The sequence below is a fragment of the Muntiacus reevesi genome, chromosome 3 (genome assembly GCF_963930625.1).
Source record: "Muntiacus reevesi chromosome 3, mMunRee1.1, whole genome shotgun sequence".
In the NCBI taxonomy this organism is placed as follows: domain Eukaryota; kingdom Metazoa; phylum Chordata; class Mammalia; order Artiodactyla; family Cervidae; genus Muntiacus; species Muntiacus reevesi.
Genome location: NC_089251.1, coordinates 202,771,765 through 202,779,377, shown reverse-complemented (window position 1 = coordinate 202,779,377; position 7,613 = coordinate 202,771,765). Strand labels below are relative to the sequence as shown.

At 43.6% G+C, this 7,613-nt stretch overlaps 1 pseudogene; it reads left to right on the top strand.

The window, feature by feature from the left end:
• Positions 1–268: 268 nt before the first annotated feature.
• LOC136163397 (small ribosomal subunit protein uS2-like) lies at positions 269–1,210 on the top strand (annotated as a pseudogene).
• The last annotated feature ends 6,403 nt before the right edge of the window (positions 1,211–7,613 follow it).

Genomic DNA, 7,613 nt, shown 5'->3' with positions numbered 1-7,613 from the left:
TCCCCCATTTAAACATAATTTTGTGATTAAAAATGACACTAAATCAAAAAGATATATACATCCCTATGGTCACTACAGCTTTATTTACAATAGCAAAGATATGAAGTAACAAGTGTCCATCATAAATGGATAAAGAATATGTGGTGTGTGTATATATATACACACACACACATACACACACACACACACACACACACACATATATATACACACACACATTAACTCAGCCTTGAAAAAGACAAAAATCTGCTTCCTTTTGGCGCTGCCCTGAGAGGGGTCCATACGGAGTTGTTCTTGATTCCCATCGTAACTTAAAGGGAAGCTTTCGCAATGTCCGGAGCCCTTGATGTCCTGCAAATGAAGGAGGAGGATGTCCTCAAATTCCTTGCAGCAGGAATCCACTTAGGTGGCACCAACCTTGACCTCCAAATGGAACAGTACATCTACAAAAGGAAAGTGATGGCATCTACATCATAAATCTGAAGAGAACCTGGGAGAAGCTTCTGTTGGCAGCACGGGCCATCGTTGCCGTTGAAAACCCGGCTGATGTCAGTGTCATATCCTCCAGGAACACTGGCCAGCGAGCTGTGCTGAAGTTTGCGGCTGCCACTGGAGCCACTCCCATCGCTGGCCGCTTCACTCCGGGAACCTTCACTAACCAGATCCAGGCCGCGTTCAGGGAGCCAAGGCTTCTGGTGGTCCCCGATCCCAGGGCTGACCACCAGCCCCTCACAGAAGCCTCTTACGCTAGCCTGCCCACCATTGCTCTGTGTAACACAGACTCTCCTCTGCGCTACGTGGACATCGCCATCCCATGCAACAGCAAGGGAGCGCACTCCGTGGTCTGGTGGATGCTCGCCCGGGAAGTTCTGCGCATGCGTGGCACCATCTCCCGAGAACACCCATGGGAGGTCATGCCGGATCTCTCCTTCTACAGAGATCCTGAAGAGATTCAGAAAGAAGAGCAGGCAGCAGCTGAGAAGGCTGTGACCAAGGAGGAGTCTCAGGGAGAATGGACTGCTCCAGCCCCAGAGTTCACCGCCACTCAGCCCGAGGTGGCAGACTGGTCCAAGGGCGTGCAGGTGCCTTCCGTGCCGATTCAGCAGTTCCCCACGGAAGACTGGAGTGCTCAGCCTTCCACTGAAGACTGGTCTGCAGCTCCCACCCTCAGGCCACTGAATGGGTAGGAACCACCACGGAGTGGTCGTAAGCTGTTCTTTCACAGACTTCCACCAAGATGGAAAATAAACCGTTTCTAAAAAAAAAAAAAAAAAAAAGACAAAAATCTTACCATCTTTGAAAACATGGATGGACTTAGAAGGCATTATGCTAAGTAACATAAGTCAGACAGAAGAAGATAAACACTATATGATTTCACTTGTATGTGTTACCTATTTTCTCAGACACAACCTGAAAGTAGAGAGTTATTTTATTCGGTGGGAATGTTCAGAACTCCGAAGTTGGGAGACAATCTCAGTAGCTCTGAGAAAACTGCTCTGGGAAGTCAGGAGAAGAAGTCAGGTTATATACAAATTTCCAATAAAGGGAGCAGGCCATCTGAACATCAAAGATCAGTTATCAAGTTAACGAATTTAGCATTCTATGTATGGGAAGATGCAAGTCTCTGGGCTCACTGGCTTCATTCTTTTCACATGCACCTCAGCTATCTGGGGCCAATCCTGTCTCCTTGTTCACCTTGCCTCTTGCAGTCCCCCAGCTCCTTAGCCATCACCATGGAGGGGTGGCAGCATCCACTGGATCACAGTTTGGGGAGCCCCCATTCACATTTGGAGGCCAGAAATCACTGATGGCTGTGACATTTCCTATTTATCGATATGGCAGGAGATACTTTCATTTCACAGTGTAATCTGAAAAACAAAACAAATTAGCAAACATAACTAAACAGAAACAGAGAACAGACAGGTGGTTGCCAGAGGGGAGAGAATTGAGAGGAGGAGAGAAATAGGTGAAGGAGATTATGAAGCACAAACTTCCAGTTACAAAATAAATGGGTCACAAGTCTGAAATGTACAGTGAGAGGAATATAGTCAATAATCATGTAATATCTTTGTATGGTGACAGATGACAGCTAGACTTATCTTGGCAATCATTTCAAAATGTGCAGAAGGATTGAGTCACTATATTGTGTACCCAGAACTAACATAGGTCAATTATACTTCAAAAACAAAGCCATGAAAGAGGAGATCAGATTTGTGGTTACCAGAGGTAGAGGTTGGAGAAAGAGAAACTAAGGAAAGGTGGTCTAAAGGTACAAGTTTGCAGTACTAGGGATGTATTGGACAGCATGATAAAGATAATTTTAACACTGCTGTACATTATAGTGAAAGTTGCTAATGGAGTATATCCTGAATTATCGTCACAAGGAAAACAATGCTTTTCTATTTCTTCAGTGTTGTATTTATATAAGACAATGGATGCTCAGTCAACTTATTATGACAATCACTTCATGATGTATGCAAGTCAAATCATTATACTGTACAGCTTAAATTAAGCAGTCCTGTATGTCAATTATATCTCAGAGAAATTGGGAAAAAGTGTTATTGTGATAAACATACTTATGGCTAAATTTTGATCCTCATCACTGGATGGGTTGAACAGGAAAATTTTTCCTTAGGGTATATGATGAACCAAGCAATTAATCAACAAGCATTCTAAGTCTGTGAGTTTAAGCATCTCATAAGTGCTGGATGAGGGGGACACAGGGAACAAAAAACTGTTTTCTCAATGGCCAACTCTTTTCACTTTTGTCACCAAACTATTTCCCAAATCTGTCCTTCTCTACCACCGCTGCCCTAGTTCATGGTGTCCCACCCCCCACCCCAAATCTACTCTCTGCACGACAACCCAAATGAGCTCTCCAAGGTGGTATCTACGCCATTGTGCAGAGAAAAACCTATCACTGAATCCTCACTGACCTCCAGGTAAACATCCAGAGTGTCTTAAACTCTGACACTATACAATCAGAATCAAAAGCAAGTTCTGGCACACAGCAAACACTCAGAAACATATATTTTTTTATGCCCCTCACTCTCTAGACCAGTTGGTACTCAATGATCTGTTTCAAATTTTTTCTCCTTTCCTTTACTGAGAATCCCCCTTTCCACAGGGTCCCCATTCTGTCTCCAGCCTCCGGCACAGTCTCCTCCTTTGGGAGGGGCATTTATGGAATCCTAGATGAACTGGTTCTTTACTTTTTAGAAAGGAGTCAGGAATTAAACCTATGATCAAGCCAGTCTCCAAGGAGAGCCCTGTTCAGAGAGTTTGAGAAGCTGATGATGATTTCAGACAAGAGTTGTCATTAAAATTTAGAAAATACATTAATAATACAGCTTGAAAGTCATCTCCTGTTTTGTTTCTTTTTTTAGGGATGAGTATCTCACCCTCTCTCTTCTATCCTTTCACTGATTTTTCAGCATTGACTGGGGCCACCGAGTTCTGAAAGTTCTGCCAGTAAAGCCTGATCAGATCTGGTTTAGGGCAGCTCACAGTAAGGTGTTTGAACAACATCTTTAAGTTATTTCCACTTCTATTTCTTCTTCAATGGAAAATAATGTGAAAAGAGCAGTGTCAAAGTTGGCAAGGCAAAATGTGGTGACTTTCTTAGTAAGGAGTATGTCCTTGCTCTCGTGTAGCTTCTCCCTGCATCCAGTGTTCCAGGATCTCAGCAGCAAGAGCTGAGACAAGACAATTACAGTCCATGTATGGCTCACACATACTCCAGCCGGATTCTTACAACACCGAGTGAGGTAAATAGGACAGGCATTATCACATCTCAGGAGCATAGACAGGGACCCTGAGGTCTGAAATGTGTTAACGGCTTGACTGCAGCTTGGAATAAGTTAGCAGCCAAGTCAGGATACAGGCGCATCACTCTACCCAGCCACTGGGTATTTCAGTGTTAGCCTGAGATGTCCAGGTCTTGCGGGGCAACTGTCCCTCTTTCCCTGCTTCCAGCTTTGCCTCTAAATGGTGAAGAAGGATATCATGTGCTGGGCCTCCTGGAAGAGCCCTATGGGCAACCAGAGCAAATCTCTCAAGATCCTGGAAGGTAACCATTTTAGTCATTCTAGGAGTTGTATTGCAACCTTCAGCCTCACCCAGGCAGCTCCTCAGAGTTAAGGGGGTCCCTTGGCACCTGCTGCTTTGTGTCCCTCACTTTCCTCTTCAGAGGGTTCATCGCCTCACGGTGGGACTTTTTCTAAAATAACTCAGTTGGTTCCCCGTTTCTGATCTTACCTCCCTCTAATCTTTCCTCTAAGTAGGTATCTTCACTTTTGTTTGCCTCACCACCCTACTTAAAATTGTAGTGGACGTCCATTCTCCGCACGAGGAAGTAGACACCGTAGCCCAGACAAAAGGCTGTCTGCACTGCGTCCCTTCGCTGTGGAGCCAAGCTCATGCCACGCCCTCCGCACAGAGGCTAAGAAGTTGGCTTGTCTTCCCTCCAAACTCTTACTCACAGGTTGTTCTTTCAGGCTTCTGAGACTTTCGCAAGCCCTGCTCCTTCCTGGAATTCTAAAATTGCAAACTTCCAAAAGTTCTAGCTCCAAGTCTCTTCCCAGAATCCTAGCCTTCCCCACGCTGACATCCTAGGGAACAGGTCAACGGCTCCATTTATTAATACCTATATGCAGCCTGACTCCAAGCTATATGCAGCCATTTACACATGAGGCTGTTGTGTCATGTTAGTCTGGCCTCTCCAATTTGCTAACAAATTCCTTGAAGGCCAAAACTATGCCTGAATGACTTCTTTGTGAGCCCCAAACCAAGTCACTTACCCCCAAGCGCAGCATAGGTGCTCAAAATCCCCTCCCTGGAGAAGTGGATATGAGTCAGCGCCACGACAGCAGGTGTGAAAGATGGAAGCCTGAGGTGGTTGTCAGGGGCTCTGGTTGGTTATGAGGCTTTGGGACACTCTGCTTCCTGGGCTCAAGCTACTCATTCATAAAATAAACACATTAGACAAGATAATCTCAAATACTGTTTCAAGTTCTGTGAATCCCTACATATATGGGGCAGATGGAAACTTGCCTGCCAAGAGACAAAAAGATTGTTTTTTTGAAGGGCCATGGACTTCCCAGGTGGTGCTAGTGGTAATGAATCCACCTTCCAATACAGGAGATGCAAGAGACACAGGTTCAATCCTTGTCGGGACAATCCCTGGAGAAGGGAATAGCAATCCATTCCAGTATTCTTGCCTGGAAAATTCCATCAAGAGAGGAGCCTGGTGGGCTAGCCCATGGGGTTGCAAAGAGTCGGACACAACTGAGCACACACACACATCTCTGCCATGGATTGGAAACAAAATCATTGAAGACCTGCTTTCTCACCAAATGTTGACCATGCATCCTGCAAATCTATTGATTTTTCAAGGCCCCCAGACACCATGGCCATAATTAGATCCACATACTTGTCAGGTGTTGAAGTCATTTGGCCTTTAGCCCTCGTCTCACCAGCCCTCAGCATATGTGAGTTGGCCATGACTTAACACACGTGTTCCCCCTTACCTAATTTTTCAAAAGGAAACACAGCAGTCTAAAGTTTAGACAGAGGCAGGAGGGGAGAAGAAAGGAGGTGGAGAAAAAGAGAACTTGAAAAATAGTTTGCCAACCTAGAAAACAATGTCAGATGCATGGGCCATTAAACCAAAAGCCAATCTGAATCTTGGGGGGACTATTTTTGTGGATATATGGGGTGTAGCAGTCATAATACTCAGAAATACACACCTTCTAGTCCCACCTGAACATAAATACATACAAGGCTTACAAGTGAAGCATATTTGTCAGGCACCAAGATGGTGGTAATTAAATTCATGGGCTATGTGCATTACATAAAAACTAGAATCTCAGCCACTCAAGACCTTATAAAGTAGCTGATCATCACCAGCACCATAATTACTCATGAGCCCAAGGAATGTACGCCAGGCCTCCTCAGACTTGTCTAATATCAGGCAAGAGAGCACCATAATTATGTTTCATATCTGGGGCCAACCCTAGAAATGTATGCACGAGAGAAATGTCTCAACTCTCTGTGCCCTTTGAGGTGAATTCAGGCACTTGGACTTGTTGCCTTAGAGAAAAACAGTAAATTCTGATTGAGCTAAAATTAAAAAGGAAAAAAATCAGAGAAATATTCACAAATGCCAAAGGGGAGAAGAGTGCCATTACGCTCAGTGAAAAAGCCTGGTAAAATTCTAAATGAGAAAATTATGTGTTATCATCGAAGATGAAAATTAAGTTAGGAAAGTAAAGCTAGATGGGGAAAATATCAAACTCCATTCAAACAGAAAGTAGTACACTTTCATCACAAACTTAAATGTTTTCTTAATTGGATGCTATAACTTTTGAAAGTCTTGTAGTTCCATTATTTCTCTTGATTCCAATATCTGAACAGTAAGCATAGCAAGGGGCTTCCCTGGTAACTCAACTGATAAAGAATCCGTCTGCAATGCAGGAGACCCTAGTTTGATCCCTAGCTCAGGAAGATCTTCTGGAGGAGGGCATGGGAACTCACTCCAGTATTCTTTCCTGGAGAACCACCACGGACAGAAGAGCCTGGTAGGCTACAGTCCATGGGGTGGAAAAGAGTCAGACATTACTGAGCGGCTGAGTGGAGCGCAGCAAGCAAAGCCAGGGTTACTATTCCCTTATTTGATTGTAGGTAAGCCTGCCATCCTGAGAGGTGAAGGGACTTATCCAAGATCACACAGCAGCTCAAAAGCAGAGTTGGAACTAAAGCCTGAGCCCTCTGAGACCTGATCAAGCATCCATCTCTCTCTTGCACAAACCTCTTGGGGTTGAAGGCATGTTGATTTATTTCTTGCTTCTGTAAACTCTTGGCTAGAAAAAGCGAATATATTTATCCTGGATTTGGATTCAGAACAAATTTTTTAGTGTCAAGCCAAGCAGTCTAAAAGAGCTCTTTCACCTGTTTAATCTGGTTTGAATCAAAGAATTCTAAAAACTTCACATGAAAAGGTTTTAAAACTTTTTTCCAGCATCAAGTGTAAGCAGTCTTATATATCCCTAAATGCTGATGTAGTGAGACTCTAGTAAGGAAATGCTAGAGTAATTACATCTTTTAAACATACTCCAACATAGGCGTCCTGGGTATGAACCACATATCAATCACTCATTAGCTGTGTGATCTTAGGCAAATGATTTAACTTCTCTAAGCCTCAGTTTCCTAATCTGGAAAATGGGACCATGCCTACTCATCAAAGAATAGGAGAAATTTTCTAATACATGCAAGTGCCAACGATTGTTGCCATGTACTCTCCATTTCCGAGCTTCAGTCTTCTTAAAATTTAGCTTGTTAAGATACTGAGTGTGATTATAGGCTCATTGTGTTCGAAATCCACTTGACCACTGCATTGGCTGGTTTTTGATTCAACATCTTCATATCATACCATTCATTCATTGACACATATTTATGTGCAGCTGCTATCATAAGCACCGGTCCTTAGAGTAAGAATGAAAAACACATAACCTTCTTCTTAGAGCTTGTGTTCAACAAACTGGACATCTTCTAGGTCATTATCTCTACATGTGGTGGGTAAGATGCTCAGTGAACAAGTTCATTGGTAAAACTCT